Here is a 20,058-nt window from a genome sequence, read left to right as displayed (position 1 = left end):
AAATGCTTTATTCATGTTCAGGTTCATGGCAAAAACATTCTTTCAAATGCAACGTGAAGCAAACAGTGCTGTGAGAAAACAAAAATGATAGTGCCACAAATATTTGCTACATTGTGTCAGCTTGCATCTTTCAACATTTAAAAGCTAGGCTTACCCACTATTGGAGGAATCAAAGCCTTTGCAAGACATTAAAAAGGGCAATGGTGTTTCTTTTTGAGGACAGTGCAGAAATTAAATAAATAAATGTGTTGCAAGTAACAGACTTCTGTTTGCCCTCCCACAACAGCTGTGGTACAATCACTCCAGGGAAAGTTCATGCATCATTATGTCAGCTTACTTTTCTGTATCTTTATGTCACATTATTCAGGATTGGAAATGATAGGCTGCTTTAAAAAGAGAGGAAATTAACTGAATGGCCATCATGTAGCCAGTCATTTGGGTTGCCCATTTCGATAAATTCTATGTCTGATAGCTATGGTGAAATGTATAGGCAAACAGTATTAATAAATTTACAAAATGAAAAAAGATACCAATATTGAAAATCATTCTCTCTTTGAACAGAAAATTGCGAATGACAAGCACTCTATATCAACACAACATTTTATGTGTAGATTTATATGAAAATGATACTGGGGAAAATACTCTCTAGTGTCTATAGCAAACTGTGATTTTTTTTTAACATGACATTTTTTTCAGAACCCTCCTCCTCCAAAGCCTGTGCTAAAACTTTTCAGATGTTTTACTGCTGGTAGTATAAGAATTCACAATTCCTCAGGTTGATGATTAAGCCTCCATTGGTAAAGACCTAAATATAAAAATGTATTTTCTGAGCAGCGTTTGCTGTAAAACTAGCATACAGTTGCAAGAAAAAGTATGTGAACTCCTTGGGACTACGTGGAGTTTTGCATGAATTGGTCATAAAATGTGCTCTGAATTTCATATAAGTCACAACAATAGAAAAACACAATCTGCTTAAAATAATACTACACAAACATTAGATGTTGCCATGGTTTAATTGAACATAACATGTAAACATTCACAATGCAGGGAGGAAAAAGTATGTGAGCCCCTAGCCTAATGACTTCTCCAAGAGCTAATTGGAGCCAGGAGTGAACCAACCTTGACTCCAATCAGTGTGATGATATTGGATGTGTTGCTGACAGCTGTCCTGCCCTTTAAAAACACACACCTGTTTTGGGTTTACTGGTTTCAAGAAGCACTGTCTGATGTGAACCATGCCTCGCAGAAAAGAGCTCTCAGAAGACCTATGATCAAGAATTGTTGACTTGCATGAAGCTGGAAAGGGTTACAAAAGTATCTCCAAAAGTCTTGATGTTCATGTGTCCATGGTAAGACAGACTGTCTACAAATGGAGAAAGTTTAGCACTGTTGCTACTCTCCCTAGGCGTGGTCGTCCTGTAAAAATGACTGCAAAAGTACAGCGCAGAATGCTTCATGAGGTAAAGAAGAATCCTAGAGTGTCAGCTAAAGACCTACAGAAATCTCTGGCACATGCTAACATTTTTTGTTGACACATCTACAATAAGAAAAACATTAAACAAGAATGGAGGACATGGAGGACACCACGGAGGAAGCCATTGCTGTCCAAAAAAAATATTGCAGCACGTTTGAAGTTTACAAACTGAGCACATTGTAAGCCGCCCTGAGTCTTCGGAGAAGGGCGGCATATAAATCAAATTAAAAAAAACAAAAACAAAAAAAAAGAGCACCTGGATGTTCCACAGCACTACTGGCAAAATATACTGTGAACAGATGAAACCAAAATTGAGTTGTTTGGGAAGAACACACAACACTATGTGTGGAGAAAAAAAGGCACAGCACACCAACATCAAAACCTCATCCCCACTGTAAAACATGGCGGAGGGAGCATCATGGTTTGGGGCTGCTTTGCTGCCTCAGGGCCTGGACGGATTGTTGTCATTGATGGGAAAATGAATTCCAGAGTTTATCAAGACATTTTGCAGGAAAACGTACGACCATCTGTCTGCCAACTGAAGCTCCACAGAGGATGGGTGATGCAACAGGACAATGACCCAAAGCATACAAGTAATTCAACAAAAAAAATGGCTTCAACAGCACAGAATACACCTTCTGGAGTGGCCCAGTCAGAGTCCTGACCTTAACCCGATTGAAATGCTGTGGCATGACCTTAAGAGAGCAATTCACACCAGACATCCCAAGAATATTGCTACACTGAAACAGTTTTGTGAAGAGGAGTGGTCCAAAATTACTCCAGATTGTTGTGCAGGTCTGATCTGCAACTACAGGAAACGTTGGGTTGAGGTTATTGCTGCCAAAGGAGGGTCAACCAGTTATTAAGTCCAAAGGTTCACATACTTTTTCCTCCCTGCACTGTGAATGTTTACATGTTATGTTCAATTAAACCATGGCAACATCTAATGTTTGTGTAGTATTATTTTAAGCAGACTGTGTTTTTCTATTGTTGTGACTTAGATGAAGTTCACAGCACATTTTATGACCAATTCATGCAAAACTCCACGTAATCCCAAGGGGTTCACATACTTTTTCTTGCAACTGTAGAATTAAAATACCCAGTTTTGGGTGGCTTGAAGGGGCAGCAGAGAAAGGGCCCTAAGCATGACTTGAGAGCTGTGCTGTCACATTTATTCAAACTAAATAACAGCAACCAAAGACCCCTTTTGTCCCAAGCTCTTAAGGCTGATTTAAGAGTTGCTGGCAACTGCCTGTAGCTATCGCTGCATACCTACGCTGCCAAGAGGTTGATGGGTAAGGATAGGCTGCACATGGCTGCAGCTGGGCTGACAAAAACACCTTCCAAATCTTAGCTGCATATTGTGAGGAGATGCGCATCCTGCATGCCGATTGGTTGATCTGATTTCTTGTTCTGTGCTTTGCTGTTTGAGGGCTCCCTAGCCAGAACATTACATTTGCAGAAATATAAATGGAAGATCTATGCAGCCTGCCCCCAATGATAAATGCATACTTTCCTTTGCCTGCTGTGCCAGAGAATTCTTATCAAGTACTTAGGAGCCAAGGGCTTGGCAGTACAAGCTCTGGTCCTAGTGACCAACCCAGATTCGATCTTGCATCATTATCCTGGGACACATATATTTGCCTTAATTTGCCAGAGAAGTCTGCGCTACCCTTTAGCAGTGGCAAAGCAATCTCTGCTCTTTGTCCTTTGAGTCTATTATCAAACTTCTCCCATTTTTCCTTCTAACAGGAACGTTCCCCCTTCTTAATATTGGCCTGATGTACTTTGTTCTTTCCTTTTGAATGGCTGGGGCATACTCATAAAAAGACAATTCCTAACCATCAGAGTAGAAAATCTAATTATGTCATACAGATCCAAAAAGGCAGACACAAAGGAAGTGCAAAGGAGAAAGACACCAGTACACAAGGTATTGTTTCTCTCTTTGCCTTTTGCCATGCAGAAAATATATCCGTCATTTTCTCCTTCAGGAGAAAACAGCAAATGCCCTTGAAAACTCTAAACATTTGTTTTCAATTGTAAACAGACAGCAGTTTGATACCCTGAATTAAAATAAACACAATTAAAAATTAATATTATGTAATTGAAAAAAATAAATTATCCCCATGTAGCAATTCACTTTCTACTAAACTTTATATCTTAGTGTTTATTTGGTGCTTGTCCTTTTCACTATTCATAATAACCTCACAATACTCCATCCTAAAATGGAAAGTGGTGTTTTAATGTGGTTCTTAAGAAACACAAGTAGTGATCACGTTAAGATGAATGATTACAGGTAAATTACATTTGTAAAAATCCATGCTGGTTTTTTTGTCTAAGGAGGAGAATTATAACTGAATTTTTTTTTTTTGCTGATGGAAACAATTTTTTCCCCTAAAAATATATCTATGATTATTTCATTTATTTACCTGATTTTTAGTGCTGACCAACTCCAAGTAACAAATCCTCCACTTTTAATTCTGAGTCAAAATCCTGTTAGCACATGTTCAGATTTCATCTCTTTAATGCCAGTATACTGAAACAGTGTCTCTAAAAACAACTCAAAAATAAAAGCACTATGCTGTAGCACTTGCTTTAAATCACTCAATTAAATTTAACGTTTTTAAAAATACAAATTTATAACAAGGGCCACTTTCTACTCAAAACAAGATCCTGATGATTTCATACAATGGAATTAATGGTTGCTTTTCTATAATTTGCTTGTTTTAAAATTTCCTTACATTTCCACCAACTGATCTGTATTATAAAAATGATATATGGCACTATACAGTAAAGAGTGACAAATATGCTTCAGATAGTGTCCTTTGCTTGAAGAAATTGGGTAGTACTTTTTTCTGATTATAAGGTGAAAGTTTTTGTGACCTATAGCTCATGATGAAATTTTTTATACTTGGAAAAAGTATTATCAGACACAACCCTTCTCTTATGTCCCATAGTTACGTTCTTCTGTACAGTTGAGACCTATCCTGTATACTCATATATCTTCTTGGTCCTCTAAATCAGGAGTCACCAACCTTTCGGAACTCAGGGACCACTAAGTTCATAATTTTAAATCCTGCGAACCACTAATATGATCTGCCTAGTGACCAGCTGGGTAGGTGTGGCTAGGTAGTCATGTGACTAGGTGGGCGTGGCCAACTCCTTGCCTCCCTGCCCAGGCTCCTTAGGGCCCCAACAGGAAGCAGTTGTTGGAGCTAAGCAGCCACCACGAGAAAGAGTTGGCAAAACAGCTCAGTTCAAATTGAATTTGACCGAGAAGAAGGCTTACTGAGGACTACAAGCATAGCAGTGGTGGGTTCCTCCCGGTTCGGCCAAACTGGTAGCGGTGATGATATGATGTCACCGAATCGGTTTTCTTTGTTCGGGAGCTGGGCCCTCCCACCCCGCCCGCGTTATTCTTACCTTTTATTTGGCCCCGCCCCCAATCTATTCGCTGTCTCCCGAGTCCCAGCTGATGGCTAGAAAGAAAAAACTGTTTAAACTCTTGCCGCGGGGCTTCAAAGGGCCGGCCTATAGCTGATCAGCGTTAAAAGGCAGTGTGGTGGTAGACCGGTGCCTCAAAAAACAAATGGGTAGACCAGTGCCTCCAAAAACAAATAGGTAGACCGGGACGCTCGAAAAACAAATGGGTAGACCAGGACGCTCCAAGAACAAATGGGTAGACCGGTACAGCTCTGCAAGCAGTTAAAAGCCTGGTAGACCAGTACCTCTGCTAAATCCTAAAGAATTGTCACATGACCATCAAACCACGCCCACAAAATAAGCCATGCCCACAGAACTGGTAGTAAAAATTTTTAGAACCCACCCCTGGAGTATAGGCTTTCCAAGTAGAGGGAACACCTGCGGGAGTGCAACGCCAGGTACTGGCACCTGGAGGCTCAGCAGGCTGATTTGGTCAGCCAGTTCCAGGCCATGATGCAGTCCCACTGGAACAAGGCTCTTCGGCTCTTCCCCACCAGCAGCACTTCCCTCCAGCCTTCGCCTAAAACCCTGCACCAGGAGGCCAAAGCAGATCCCAAGTCGGAATTTCTGCCCCCCCTCCAACCCATACAAAAAGACCTCGAAGGGGGAGACTCTCTGAAGCAACACAAATGTTCATTGCACGTATCTGGCTCAGAGGCCATAGTTTGAGGACTCCTGATTTAGTGCAATATTAAAAATGCAAATATTTTTTCTGCAGACCACCAAAATTTTCTCGCGGACCACCAGTGGTCCATGGACCACCAGTTGGTGACCATTGCTCTAAATCTTACCAATTATATTGGCCCATTTTTGGGCTCACTGTAAAAAAATGGTACAAAATCCCAAATGGGTATTGTGTGTTTGTGTGTATGTGTGTGTGTTCCATCCTTAAAGTTCCAAGATAAAAGTTCAAGTTCATTTTTATCTATCCGTTTGCCTTTTGCATGGATGCTAGCTATAGATATAAAAACAATTGTAATTGATATTGCTGCCAAGTCGAATATCTGAAAATATTAAATTTAAAAGATAAGCAGATAAATGCCAATTTACAGGTAGTCCTTGACTTACAACAGTTTATTTAGTGACCATTCAAATTTACAACTGCACTGAAAAAAATGACTTACAATCATTTGGTCGATGGCCGTTATATCATCCCCATGGTCATGTGATTTACATTAACATGCTTGACAATTGATTCATATTTATGACGGTTACAGTGTCCCGCGGTCATGCGATCATCTTTTGTGACCTTTTCAAAAGCAAAGTCAAAGGGAAACCAGATTTACTTAAGAACCATGTTACTAATTTAACAACAGCAGTGATTCACTTAATAAATATTGCAAGAAAAGTCGCAAATTAGGGCAAAATTCACTTAACAAATTTCTCATTTAGCAACCTAAATTCTGGGCTCAATTGTGGTTGTAAGTCAAGGACTACCTGTATTTCTGAAATTTAACTAAATATAAAAGTTCTCCATAAAATTTAAATTCATATTAACACAAATATTTTTCATTTGTCAGATTTTTCCCCTTTTCTTTCAGATAACTAAGATCTTGAACCAATGATTTCTAATTCTTTCACTTGCTTTGCTGTTATTGAATAATATTTAAAAGATAATATTATGCTATGGAATGTAATTCCATATTTTCCTACGCAGAAAATGTAAGGGCACAGAATATTTCTCTATTAAAATTAAAAATGTGGCACTAAGAACCAATATTGAATACATCCAATGAAGGGGATGAATAATATGAAAACTATGAGCAACCTTTGATTATTTTGTGAAATTTATTTTCCATTTTTACAATGTTTATACATGCATTCTACTATATTGAAAGAGCATACATTGTTATCCGTTTTTTTAAAAAACCTATATTTTGCTTTGAAAAGTATTCCCCACATAATTGTTCATAAACAAATTTAGATTTGGGTTACTATATCTTCCTAAAGGATGGTCAGTTTTAATCATGCTTTGCTAGGATGCCATAGCTTGTCAAAAGTACTAAGATATAAACCATGGTTTATAAAACAGTAGCTACAGTGACACGCTTTCAATATCCAACTTATGTTATTATACAACACAAGAAATGCAGCTTACTTTCACTATTTTTAATATAAATTGTCTTTCATTTTATTATAGATAACTTAGATTTATGTGTCAAATAATTTCAGTTATCAGGAGTATTCTGTGAGTTTATGTATGTATTCATGTATGTATTCACTCTTAATTCATCCTTTCTTTCGTGGATTATAATTATCTTCTCAGTATTAGAATCAGGCAAATTATAATTATGGCAAAAGACAAGCCCTTTCCTAAACATGTCTGAAACTTAGAAGCTGCTTTTGAAGTCCCAAATTAGAAGTCCCAATCCTGATTAGCTCTGATATGGTTCACACCAGGGGTGGAATTCACTTATCTTCGCTACCGGTTCGCAAATGTGAGTGCGCGCGCCTCCTCCATGCATGCGCAGAGCCTTCTGCGCTACCAGATCACACGATCCCAATAGATCCAGCTGAATTTCACCACTGGTTCACTTCACACCCCCTAGCAAACTGTGGTTTGTACAAACTAGAAATGAGAAGGAAAAAAAGGACTGTGTAAGCAGCTTTATGTCCCGAAATCCGAATATCTGCTTAGAACCTTTTTCAAAAGCACAAAACTGAGAAGCTGTTGAATTTAATTATTTATGTCCGCTGAAATGAAACTTCATTTATGGTATTTTACAGCAGAAAGAGCAAATTACAATATTTCTTCTAATATCACTATTTCCCATATTAAAATCTAATAAATACTATTTAATTAGAAAAAAGAGTTCATGCAAGTCTACATGCAGAATGGCAGCAAGGCAGTATACTTATTCTCAACTGTCATATATACATTAATATCAAAATATTACTGGCAAGTATTTTCACCATATCAATGAATATTATGCTTCACTATGAAAGGCATTTTATATTCCCATATTTGCAGTTGTATCTTACAAACTACCTTAAAATATGAAACAATTTATGCAACCGATTACATATGTGATTAATAAAGTTGTCATATATGATAAAAGCATAATTTATCATTTCCATTATATTTACACTTTTCACATTCATAGAGTCTAAAAAGATTATTGCAATAAGGTCTTTCAGCTGGCAGACCAAGTTAGGCTTCCAAACTATTATCTCAAGTCATGAGAAATACATCTTAAATACTGAAACTTAATTTTCCTTCCACATACAGAAACACACATGGAATGAATCATAGAATAGAATCATAGAATCATGTGCTGGGAAGGAACCTTGAAGGTCTTCTAGTCCAACCCCCTGCCCAGGGCAGTTGTTATTCCATCCCGGACGAATACCGGTAATTGTCCAATCTTTTCTTGAAAACATCCAAAGATGGAGCACCCACAACCTCTGAAGGCAAGCTGTCCAGGGGTGGGTTCTTCTTACCTTTACTACCAGTTTGCAACGGGCGTGCTCACACGCTTCACTTATGCTCACGCACGCACTTCTGCACATGCGCAGATTGTACCTTATGATATCTGGATGGGTGAGCGGAGCCTCCCTCCACTTTTACTACCGGTTGTCAAGAACCAGACAGAACCGGGAGCAACCCATCACTGAAGCTGTCCCACTAACTGTTCTATCAGGAAATTTCTCCTTAGTTCCAGATTGGATCTTTCTTGATGAGATTCTACCCATTGTTTGTTCCCACCCAGGTGCTTTGGAGAATAAACTGACTCCCTTTTCCCTGTGGCAGTCCTTCAAATATTGGAAGACAGCTATCGTATCTCTTCTGTGCCTTTTCTTCGTTAGGCTAAACATACTTAATTCCCTTAGCCATTCACTGTATAATTTAGCCTCCAGACCCCTTATCATCTTTGCTGCTCTTCTCTGCACTCTTTCAAAGGCCTCAGGGTTTTTTCTGTATCATGATGATCAAAACTGGATGCAACATTCCAAGTGTGGTCTTACTAGAGCAGTATAGAGTGGTACTATTGCTGCTTGTGACTGTGATCCCTCTGCTAATGCAGCCTAGCTGCATTGAATGTTTTGGCAATTGCAGCACACTGCTGGTTTATATTTAAGCAGTGGCCTACCAGGACATCTAGATCCCTGAGCCAGTTATTGTTTATTCTTTACCTGTGAATTTGGTTCTTCCTGCCTAAGTGCGGGACTTTACTTTTCTCACCACTGAACTGCATATTATTGGATAAAGCCCAATGCTCAAGTCTGTCAAGATCCTTCTGAATCTTGAGTATCTTCCAAAATGTGAGCAATTCCCCCCAGCTTGATGTTATCTGCACATTTGATGATCTCACCTTCAATCCCCTCATCTAGGTCATTTATGAAGAAGATGTTGAAGAACGGTGGGCCAAAGACAGGTTTGTTTGATTTGTTCCTTCTCTTATTTTAAATCAAATGTTCTATGTAACATTTCCAACATTTGGATTTTCCAGCAGGAACAAATATTTTAAGGTACAGTGCAACTGCTCCTCCCTTTTTCTTTGTTGTATTCCTTTTGAACCAATTCTAGCTTTCAATTGTTTACATTCCAGTCATGGGAGACATTCTTACCAAGTATCAATTATGTTTATTAAATCATATTTACTCTTTTGCATCAAGACCATTTTATTTCCCATATGTTAAATATATATCCCATGAAGGCCATGAATTTTATGAGGCAGTTTTTTTATTTTTTGTTGAGTGGATTGAGAAGCCTCATTTCAGCAACATGCCCATTTTCTGTACTAACAGATCTTTACTTTGGGGAGTTTGTTTTCACCCTGCAAAATCTTTAATTTAAAGTCTTCCTAATGATTGTTCATTTAAACCTAATGTCTTTTTAAAGCAAAATAACTTTGCAAAGTCTGTTGGTGGACAGTTCAACTGCGAAGTATTTCACAAGAATACTTCTTATTAAATTGCTTAGCCCAATATCATTAATGTTCTATAGTTGACTAGCCTGAGGTGGATTTTTATCAGTATGTATCTTTTTTCACACTGAAATATATTACATATTGCTTTATAAAATTCTATCTCAATGCTACTGTGAGATTAGAGCAGATAGCGTTGTTTATTTAACTACAGACTATTCTAATACAATAAAATCAGAAACAGCAACAGCCACTTCTGAACTATCCAACCTATAATTAATATTACAAATCTGGTTATTCAGCCAAGACTAAGTACATTAATCTCAATATATTTTCAATGCAATGTAAATAGAACCTAGACAAAAAGGCGATTAATTATAGGGCAACTATTACTATTAAGGAATAAATATTCCATACTTCAAAACAGACAAAAAGAATAATTCTTCGGTTAATAGAAATGTTCCCCCCAAGAAATTTGGACCAAAAAAGCAATGTAAAATATAATCTAGCAAATACTCAGCTGTTCCAGAAGAATAAATACAAATACAATTTTGTATTTGTATTTACAATTTTGTATTTGTAATTTGTATTTGTAACAAATTGTATTAACAAATACAATTTTACATTATAATGTTCATCTTGTCTCTTCTTTTGAGAATTGAATATGACATTAAATTAAATCTAAGAAGGTTTGGAGTGAATTTCTTCTTAGTTTCATCTTCCTGGAATTAAGTCTCAATAAATGCTGTGGGTTTACTCCTGAGTAAACACATGTTAGTGGAATAATAATGGACTTCTGGGAAAGCAATGGCGGATAGAAGAAAAAAGAAAAGTTGATAGAAAGAAGAGGCAGTAAATTAAACTGGTCCTTAGAATGCCTCTGTGATCACTCACAGATTTGCTCCATATAGAAACTTTTCGTAAAGAGATGATAACATAGTGCTTTCTGGCTTACTCGAGAGCTTAGGGAACCAGGAAAAAAAATCTTCCATTTCTTCATTTGGATACTGAGTTCATCCACTTCTTTTCTTAACTAGTTGAGGAAATTGCTTGTTATCATTTTGGGGGGGGGGATGTTAAAAGTCTTCTGAAGGGCAAATTTCATCACACTATGAGTTTCCTTCTAACCTGGATGAAAGAAATTTTATGGTAAGTTTAAAGAATTAAAAAGATAATGCTGGAAAATATTTGGAAAACAACAAAGGGGTGATTAGAATTTGATTTTGGAAAGTTAAGGGCCCAGATGGACTTGAAAGAATATTTCTTGTGGGTTGTTTAAAATTTTATATTATTAACTGCAAGAAAGCCTCTTGTGGGAAAGTTTTACTGATTAAAAGATAAACATATGATAAGAGAAGACATGAAAGTTGATTAGACAGAACCAGGGAGAACTATTTGTTTGTTTATAAAATTTATCTGCCCATTTTAGGGTAATTGGGAGACTTACAATCATAAAAGGAATGTAATTAAAGGAAAAGTGACCATTTTTATCAATGTTGCAATATTATTTGACTATTGAATTTAGTCTATAAATAACTATACAAGAAATTAAGGCTATTTAGGAAAAATGTATTCAGAAATTACTTCCAAGACTTTCTGCCACTAAATTGCCTTGGAAAGCCTTATCTTGGATTTACAAAAGGGACATGTTAAGCTACCAAAACTGTTCTTGAGAGGGGACAAAGAAAACCATAAGAAATCAATTTGTGGGATTTTTTAAATTTTTTTTTAGAGAAAGTGATAAACTAGAATACAAAACATGAGTTTTACAATTTGTTTATTGATAAATGATGGGGTATGGGAATAAGAGATCCTTTTTACTGAAATACTAGAGAAGGTGTTGTTGCTGCAGTTTATGCTTGTCTGGAAGGAGGGGGGAGTCACTTCTTTATATATCTTTTTTTCTTATTCTTTCCCCCTTTTTCTCTCTTTTTTACTTGGTTTTTTTCTCTTTTTTATACGGTATTTTTCTTGGTTTGCATTAGTTTTTTATCTTTGTATTTGTAAGCATTAATAAAATTATTACCAAAGAAGAAAGCATTGTAATAATGCAGTATAAAACCTATTCAAAAGTACATTCCATAACTTCCTCTTAGATGAATAGATAAAAGGTACAAATTAAATGCATTACATGATTTTAATTACTGGTATCAGAGCAAAAACACTAAACCATAATGATGCTTAAACTTGGCAGGCATGTTGGGAAATCTTGGAATTTGTCTTTCACATCCACAGTTTTTAGTTAAAATGTTAATAAGGCTACTGTGGAATTGAAAAAATAATATTGGGATTATACAACAGAACTATCAGTCTGTATGTTTGGACTTGCAATGCACAAAATACCTAAAATGATTATTTGTCTTGGAAATATATTATTTGGCTTTTTCTGATGTAACAAAGTAATAGTAGTTATAATTTTATAAGCAATAAACACTAACAGTACTAGTGCAGGCATGGACCTAGTAAACCTAAGAATGAATTACGAATTATTATTGTGAATTCGATTGTGATTTACAATTTAAAAACTTCCAAATATATACAAGTGCAATTTTAATTGACTTTGTTTAAAATGCAGAGCAGAAAGTGTTTCCCTACAGCATATGAGGACCCAGATTGTTGGGGACAATATGCTGACTCTGTAAACCGCTTAGAGAGGGATGTAAAGCTTCTTGAAGCGGTATATATGTCTAAGTGCTATTGCTATATAGTGATGCTTCTTTCATTTTTGATTTTATGAGTGAAAGATGAGACATATACACACCTTATCATTTGTGAATTGATAATTTTAATAGAAAATATTCTCTGTAGATTATTTATGAATAGTGAATTCCACTTACAAATCAAGCAGTAATGACTGTAACAATCAATGAAGCCCAATTTGCAAAAGGACTGTTATCAGCATAGGGTAGATGACTTCCTATTGTTTGCCATGGATAGGAAACTAATTCTTAACTCTAAGAAGCATATATTTTTAATTAAAAGGTAGGAATAAGAAATGAAATAAACATTATCAACCCTTGGTTTTTATCAGAAAGTCAAAGGGGATAATTTAACTTTAGTGCATAGCTTAATTTTGGTAGTATTTTGTCTCCTCAAGAGTATTTTGCAACTCCCAGTATAAAAATCAACACACAAAAATCTGTAAAAGCAAAATGCAACGAATTTTGTCATATCGCAGGCTGGTAATTAGAAAGGCTAATTAAAAGGCTAGTTGTATCTGAGCTGGAAGCCTGCTAGGTTTTTGTTTTGTTTTTTACTTCATTTTCAAGTACCTCTCTGGTGTTTTATTTGGTCACTAAGCCAAACTCATAATGAATAATTTGAGAATTTTGTCACTGTTCTTGAACATACAGAAATATTCAAGCACTAGTGATGATAATGGATCTAATTATACTGACACAAAAGATTTAGAAATCTACTTGTCTAGATTTCTGAAGGATGCCATCTTATTTTGGAGCCTTGTTAAATGATAATTGGGACAGCGATTTTAGTTCTACATCAAAAACACTGCTGATAAATTTGTAGTGGAGGTTGGTGGCAATGACTGTTGTAGAAAATCAGGACTATTCTTTTTTCCTCTCATTCTTTTCAAACATTTCTTTGGAAAACTAAGAACAATTGTTTACATTATAAACCTGTGATGGGAACCTATGGCACGTGTGCCACAGGTGGCACGCAGAGCCCTCTCACCAGCTGCTCTTCTGGGTTTCATCATGTGCATATGCACCGGCCAGCTGCTTTCTTCCGGATTCCGGAGCGCATATGCAATCTAGGGCAGTACGCGTGCCAGAGCACCAGAACCAGGAAGGTGCTTTTTCAAAAAGCAACTGGACTGTGTTTTTTTTTCTTGAAAACATTTTGCTTCTCAACCAAGAAACTATTTCAGTTCTGACTGAAGTTCAATTGCCTTTTGAAAGAGCATCTTTGGGTCAGCCATGACCTGGATGACTGAGAATCTCCATAGATGTTCTTCACCACATGTAACGAGCTTTGGACCATCAAATCACATTAACTGCAGTAGTCCTCATTTAGTGACTGTCTCTTTTAGCAACAAATTGTAATTTCAATGGGGATAAAAAATTAACTTTTCAACAAATCTTCACTTTTATGACCTTCACAGGTCTGTAAAACAAAGGAAAGCTGACATAACATCACAAGCACAGTGATCTTAGCAACTGCTTTGCATAGGGACCATGTTGCTAGTCCCAACTGAGACCACTAAATCAGGACCTTTGTTTAGTCCTTTATTTGCAAAACAGAAAACATTACAATAGACAATGTCATGTGATTTGAAGACCCTAGCAAAACTGGAGTATTAACATTTTATTTTGTGAGGATTATAATGTTGATAAGATCAATACAAAAAGAAAAGCAAGAAAATATAAAAGATCTACTTTTCCATTTTGAGGAAGAAAGGGCAAAATTAAAAAATGAAAACAACTTTTAACTTACCTGAATCTGCTGTTTAAAACAGCATCACAGCACTAACTTTCCTAGACCATTGACCATAAACATATCCACACAAGACACTCCAAAGTAACATTTAACTTTTTGCTATTCATTCTCCACTTGTGTTCATGCAGAGCAACCTAATATACCTTATCATGTGGTGTGTTGCTATAGTAACAGTAGAGCCAGCTGCTGCAACACAAAAAACTAACAAAAACTTGTTTTCCTTCTCCTCTTACCTAGTTAAGAGACAAGGTGCTTTTCTTATGATATGCAGCATATCTGATGCCAAATAGATGTCCAGTACCCAATGCTCTGCCTTAAAATATGCACTGGACTGTTTTAAAATATCTCTGTGAAATTCAACAGCTTCTAGTTTACATATATTAATGAAAACAAATCAGATACAATTGCTCTCGCTGTTTAAAATTATTATAAAGGAACCAGAGAGATTCCTTTAATCAAACAGAACAGATATTTTTAGCAAACAGATAAGTCACATTTTTTTTAAAGGATGCAAATGCATTTCTAAATAAACTCACAACACATACATAGAAACAGTTTTGGCAGACAATTCTGTTTCAGGCTTAGTTAATATTGAATCTAATGTAAAGCTTCATAAAGTGCCTTCATTCTAACCTGCTGATGGGACAGTATTCAGGATATTAAGGATTCTGTGTCAGTTACAAAATGCTGCTTTTATTCAGTTACAAAATTCAAGGGAAAAAATGAGATATTTATAAGGAAATGGTAAAAATTCTGAATTCAATGCTAAATTTCTGAAAACAGATAAGAGTTTGGAATTGATTATTCAAAGACAGAGGAAGATAGAGGTACACTTAATTGGAAATTACAACTAGTTTGGGCAGTGGTGAAGGCATCAGACTAAAAACCAATAGATGGTGAGTTTTGGTCCAACTTCAAGCATGAAATCTGGTAGATGACTTTGGGCCAGTTGTTCTAACTCAGATCTAGGAAGAAGGCAGGAGCGACCCCCTTTTCAAAACCTTGCCAAGAAACCTGACCAGACATTTGACAGGAGTCAACATTCATTCAAAGGCTCATATGTGAGCGCACGCGCGCACGCACACAAACACACAAGCACATGAACACACAGAGAAATAGGGATTGTCCCCCTCTACTATTGAATTAAAATTAACAAAGTCAGTGCACTAAAAAAGTTTGCTAACGCTATTAACATTAATAAGGTAGCCACATTTATTAGAAGAAATCACTGTCCGACATGTGTCCATAGAAAAAACCCCTGTATCTTTTGCACTGTAGTTTTCTAGTACATTGAAAGCAAAGCAATAGGGGAAAAAATCTTTCACATCTTTTATTACATTTAAAAATCTATGAGAAGACAAAAAAAAATCTGTCTTTGGCAAATTCAGTATGCTCTAGTATTGTGGTTTAAAGGAGCAGCAAAGCTGAAAATGTAGCACCTCCTAGTTCTTTATAGATGCTCTGATAAGAAAGTTGAATAAAGCTAGTCATTGAATTATTTATATCTGTTCTGGCATGCAGGAAATAAAGGCAGAGTTCAGTGTCATTCACAGGTAGAGTTTGGTGAGTGCTTCTCTTGTCAAGGCCTTATTTTAATAAATCAAATGAGCTATATGGATTTAAATAATTCATTCTGTTTCAAAACTGGCCACAAGTTTTACATTTCTCTTTCAAAAAGAATTCCCTCTATAACCTTCAATCTTCTTTATACAGTAAAATTATTCAGAACTTTGCCTTTTATGCAGTATGATATGGTTAGTGGTGCAAATACCATCATAAGGTTAAGAAAATGGTGCTTTATTTTCTGGTTGTCAGAAGACAAGACATAGTCTTGTATAACTGGGCACATTTTCTTTCACCCAAAGATGTTGATCCAAACAAATTAATTTTCTTCTCAATAACACAAATTTGTTATTCACTTTGCACAAGCACAATGAATATCTGATCTAATGCTACAATTGAATTCATAATTATTAGTCTTAACTTGAAAAGGAAATTATATAATATATAATCAGAGGGTTTAGATGAGGGGGGTCAAACTCATGGCATCACGGCGCTGTCATGTGATGTATCAGGACTCCCACCCTTCGCTAAATTGGGTGTGGGCGTGGCCAGTACGTGATGCATCCTGCCTGCAGGCCGGGAGTTTTACAGCCCTGTCTTAGATGAACTGAATAGTTATCTATTTAAAATGAAAATGGAGTCCTTTGGCACACGGGAAATATTTCTTCTTCTTCTTCCTCCTCCTTAATTGTTGTGCTTTTATACCACTCAGTACTACTAATGCCACATTTCTATACATAGAAATCGTAATATTTAATTATGTGATATAACTTGGCTGGACCTAAATTCTCAAGAAAGGGATGATATCAACCTGGCAATCCTACTATTGTTGAAATAAATAATATGAACATGTTTCATAATCATGTGGCTATACATCCTAAGTTGATAAAGTCTTAGAAATCAAGACTCATAGACTGAGAGTCTATGAAGACTCTCCGTCATCCAGGTTATGGTTGTCCCAAAGATGCTTTTTAAAAAGCCAACTGGAGTTTCTTTGTTTTGCTTGAAGATATTTCCCTTCTCATCCAAGAAGCTTCTTCAATTCTGATTTCTTCAGTTAGAAATCAATTGTTTTTATGTGAAGGCAAATATCCATCCATTTTTTATTTACCAGAAATTGTGTTAAAGAAACCAGCTTCTTAAAAAATATAAATGGTATCCAACAATAAACAGATCCAATAATAATTATTTCAGATTAATATCTAGGGTACGTTCTGGATTTTATTCATTGATTATTTGAAATTTATATAGCCACCCATCTCAGTATATGAGTTTGCAATATAAAACAAAATTAAAAAGTATATAAAACTATACAAAAATTCTGTCAAAAACTATACAAATCAAGGTTCAGGACGCTATTAATCTCTTTTTGTGCTGATTAAAGATTAGCAGCATATTTTATACTACCATATGCAAATGTGACAAAAATATTAGATACACTTCCTTTATTCAATAATTATCTATTTCTTATTGGCATACTGTTGTATTTTGTTTATTAAACTTCTATGTCACCCATCTCGTATTTACAGTGCCAAATTAGATTAATTCTATTGTCAGAAGATATGTAGCATTTCCCATTAGTTCTATAATACTTAGTTCCTTTTCATTTTTAAAAAATCTACAGATGAAAGAACTCCCTGTCCTAAAATAAAATGCTGGAATATAATCAACATTTGGGCAAGGGATTTTAACATTAATCTTATAAATCTGCTTTGTTCTTTAATTAACACCACTCAAAACAGAATTATTAATGTTTAGTGTTAGAAGCCAAAGTTGACTACATATCCAGCTCAAGTGGCATTTGCCAGTGGAGCCGCTTTTCTAGAATCTATGAAGCAGCAGGCTGACTTCATATGTAGTGATTTGCTATCTGAAATTAATCATTCTGGCCTTCACATGTACTCACTCAAACTGTCATCTGATTCAAAAAGAAATTAGTGAAGGGTAGACAACATTTTCTAACTTCCCAACCTGATGTTCTCCAGATGGACTGAATCTCAGTCTCCTCGGCTAGAAATTGTATGCAGCACTTTTAAGAGGCTAGATAACTTTTTAAGAAGGTACTGTTGCTTATAGGTTATATTCCTTGCTAAAGAGGAAAAAAACCCCCGTTTTTTTAATAAAGTAAATGAAAACAGTAACAACACGCAAGCTAATAACTAGCATGTTAGATATTCCTGGCTTTAAAAATATAGGTTAGGGTATTGTAATGCAACAGTTTATCTCCTCAACCAGTTTTTTAGATTACTGAATAAATGTAAAGTCTACTTCTGTTCAATATCAAAGGATAAGTGTAATGAGATACATGAACCACTCCTTGTCAATTATTAAAATGTGCTCTGACCTCTCATTATCAACCTGAGAAATTAGCACAAAATGATGGAGTATCCTCATGAATGTAATTATCTCCTAGTAAAAAGGGAAGTTGGGAAGTCTAGCTGCCAAATGTGGGATAATTATAAAGGGAACAATCCAGCCAAAGCTAAGAAGATGTATCTTTGTAACTGGAAAATAAACCATGTCTGTAATAATGTTTTTTTCATTGTGGCTTCAAATATCCAATCATGTTCTGTATCAGCAAGAAATAAAAATTCATCTGGAATATATTCTTTTTAAATGAATTGCATTCCAAGGAGCCAGAAATAGAATTAAAAATAATGGTTTTAATTGTTTCATCAAAGATGATAAAAATGTGCATCTACAGAAGAATTCCAAGATGCTTTAATGAAATAGTATTTCCCATATGCAATTATGTAAATTTGCCCAATGCCATGCTCCAGAGGTTTATTTTAATTCTAGCCCATAGAAAAAAATCTATGCTAGATTTGTCATGTCTTACCTATGCAGTCTTCCTTCCTTCCTTCCTTCCTTCCTTCCTTCCTTCCTTCTTTCCTTCCTTCCTTCCTTCCTTCCTTCCTTCCTTCCTTCCTTCCTTTCTCTCTCTTCTTTCTTTCCTTCCTTCCTCCCTTCTCTCTCTCTCTCTCTCTCTTTCCCCCTCCTCTCTATTATTTTTCATATTTCTAAACTACCCATCTCCCTGAAAGATTCTGGCCAGCATATACAATAAAACACTGAAATATAAAAATAGGACATAAAAAGTAAAAAGTTAAAAATTGGGTTAAAAAATTAAAACAATATAATCTTTTTAAAGGAGGAAAGAATATGTTAACCTTGATAAAAGTTGGCTAACAAGGGTAAAGGGATGGCTCTCAGCACTAACCAACTCCAGGACTATGCACTTCTTTGGGGCTTCTCATGCAAGGCGGCAGTGCCGTGTTTTAACCCTTTTTTTGGAAGGCCTGGAGAGAGGGGGCCTGCCTCTTCATTCTCTTTAACAAGTTTTCTAAAATTCCGAAGAACCATTTTAAATAAGAGTAAAAAGTATTGTGCTAGGTGACCTAAATGCTTTGATTCCTGATAAAGAGGTCTCTGATGTTCCTGTTGAGGGTGTTGAATAAGAAGAGAAGAAATGAAAATAGCAAACTGGCAATTATTTGGTATGTACATGAAGGCAGTCTCAGGAGATGGCAATATTTGGAAGCTAAGCAAGATCAGCCAGGGTTAGTAGAGAGATGATACAGAGTGGGAATTTGGGGCTACTGATTAGCTGGGAAATTGGGAGGAAAAAAAACACTGGAAGAAAGCGACACAAACTTCTTCTGTAATACTGTCAAGAAAGTCGTACGGATGCAGCTACTTGGCTCAAGGACTTTTTTTACTCTTTACCAAGAATGAAAATTGATTTACTCTGTAGAAAAAACTATTCTGCTTTCTAGGCTTAGAGTCGCCATAGGGTGACTTTTTGCACTCAAAATAAAATAGATTAATTGGTTTTGCACTGGCACCCTACCGGTGCCTTTTAAAAGGGGGACAATAGAAGCCATGCTGGCAGGCCGATTTCCAGGAGAGGATCCCATTTGAAGCATAATTCAGTATTTGAAATGATCAGTGCAGGATGTAGCGACAAGAATGGGTATGGGCAGGGGAAGTGTTCAAACATTTTGCCTCTGAGCTTTCTGGTGTCTTAAAGAAGTCCTGGCTGGTCCTTGAATAAAGCTGCCAGTTTCCTTTTGAAAAGTATCACTAACTGGAGTTCCAGAAGATTTCATGAGAAGGAAATGAACTGACATGGATAGAGCTATTATACACTTCTAAATTAGTCTAGAGCTTAATTCGTGCACTTAGATAATTGCCTCACACATAGCCTCATCCCAT

The 20,058-nt window shown here is 36.2% G+C and overlaps 1 protein-coding gene across 15 annotated transcripts in view; it reads right to left on the bottom strand.

Annotated features, from left to right (window-relative positions):
• Positions 1-20,058, bottom strand: part of DTNA (dystrobrevin alpha) — a 129,285-nt gene that overhangs the window by 87,804 nt on the left and 21,423 nt on the right. The window contains exon 1 of one of the 15 annotated variants that reach the window (XM_087890540.1): positions 14,278-14,394. The exons of the other annotated variants lie outside the window; for them this stretch is intronic. The gene's annotated coding sequence lies outside the window, so the exon portion shown is untranslated. Of the gene's footprint in view, positions 1-14,277; positions 14,395-20,058 lie in introns of those variants that run through there. 15 annotated transcript variants of the gene reach the window in all.

Source organism: Pantherophis guttatus, chromosome 3, assembly GCF_059756535.1.
Source record: "Pantherophis guttatus breed Tessera chromosome 3, ASM5975653v1, whole genome shotgun sequence".
NCBI classification, from domain to species: domain Eukaryota; kingdom Metazoa; phylum Chordata; class Lepidosauria; order Squamata; family Colubridae; genus Pantherophis; species Pantherophis guttatus.
Note: the sequence above shows the minus strand (reverse complement) of the source record. Positions and strands in the feature narration are given on the sequence as shown.